The 1,380-nt window shown below is 37.0% G+C and overlaps 1 pseudogene; it reads right to left on the reverse strand.

Moving 5' to 3' along the window:
* Positions 1-144: 144 nt before the first annotated feature.
* LOC115870471 lies at positions 145-232 on the reverse strand (annotated as a pseudogene).
* Between the last annotated feature and the right edge of the window lie 1,148 nt (positions 233-1,380).

A 1,380-nucleotide genomic window follows, 5' to 3' on the forward strand; every position in this document is an offset into this window, starting at 1 on the left:
AAAAATGGAGTTTTGCAGATGTAGTTAGGTTAAAATTTAACAATCATTTGATCTGCCTTTTGACGTATTTTAAATTTGTTCTAGCTTTTAATACTTTCTGCTTTCTTTTCTACTGAGTTTTTTTCAATTTTGTTATTATTGTTAGCTTTTTTGTTTCTTTTTTTTTTTCAATTAGCAATAATCGTGCCTGGGGTAAACCTCATTGGCTACGATATTGCCACTGCACAAAGCTGTTTCTTTGTTTCTACATGTCTTTCTTGTATATGAAATCCATATATAAAATCTACAGAGGCAGTACATAGTTACTGTACATGGTTTCTTGAGGGTATGACAAGGAAGACTGAGGGGAAATGGGAAGCTAATAACAAAAAGCACAAGAAAGACTAAAATGTTCTAAAACTGATTGTGGTAATGATTAAATTAGAGGGTTCAGTTTATATTTAAGTATAGATGGTATACAACTCTTCTTGATCTACCTTAACTATTGAATTGTATGGTATATGAATGATATCCCAATAAAACTTTTTAAAATCAAGTGCCTGTCTCTGCAAAGGAATAGGTCATAGCAAACTTATGACCCAAAAAACTCCTCTTTAAAGAGACTTTCATGGAGGCATTCAGCTCACAAACGCCTGGTGTTGCAGTGAGCTGTATTTTAGTGCACCCAATGTCAACACTCTCAACTTTTACAGGCCATATTCTCTCTTTTCAGAGATTTGTATTTCAGTTTAAATAAGTTTTTGATAAGAGAGATGCAGGCAGAATATCACTGAGCAACTAAGGGAAAAAGAAGAGGGGAAAGAAAGACAAAACAGTATAGCGCTTGACAGAAACGATCAGCATCACCGCTTTGCATCAGGTATTTTTTGCACCCTAGTTCTATATTTCAGACAAATTATACTCCCCCCACCCCCAGCATAAATTATCCTCTTTAAGCCCTATAGATAGGGCTGCCCTTTCCACAACTGGACTGAATTTATCTTTGAATTAACATTCTAGGGTCACTAGAAAGCGGATTGAAAAAGAAAACTAAACTCTACTATAAAAATAAGGAAAAGATCTTATGTAATATTTTAATTCAGTTAGCCAGAAAGACTGAATTTCAGTTCACTATTAATTCTTTTCCAGTAGGCAATGGGGCCAATAGCCCCAGAAGGTAGAGTGGGGAGAAGGAGGTGGTGAGAAGGGTGTCATGGACAGGGGAACAACTAGAGAAGTGGAACCAGCATCTAGGAGAGGGTAGAGGTCCTGTGAGTCTTAGAGCAACACCAAACTAATGGAAAGGCAAGTACTATAAGGTGGAAGAAGAGGGAAAGTGATGGCAGGGCAGGAGGAGGCAAAAGGAAACAGGCAAGCTCTAGGAACCAAAGGCATAGATAT

Source organism: Echinops telfairi, unplaced genomic scaffold (genome assembly GCF_000313985.2).
Source record: "Echinops telfairi isolate 266 unplaced genomic scaffold, ASM31398v2 ScPeMD7_697;HRSCAF=1119, whole genome shotgun sequence".
In the NCBI taxonomy this organism is placed as follows: Eukaryota; Metazoa; Chordata; class Mammalia; order Afrosoricida; family Tenrecidae; genus Echinops; species Echinops telfairi.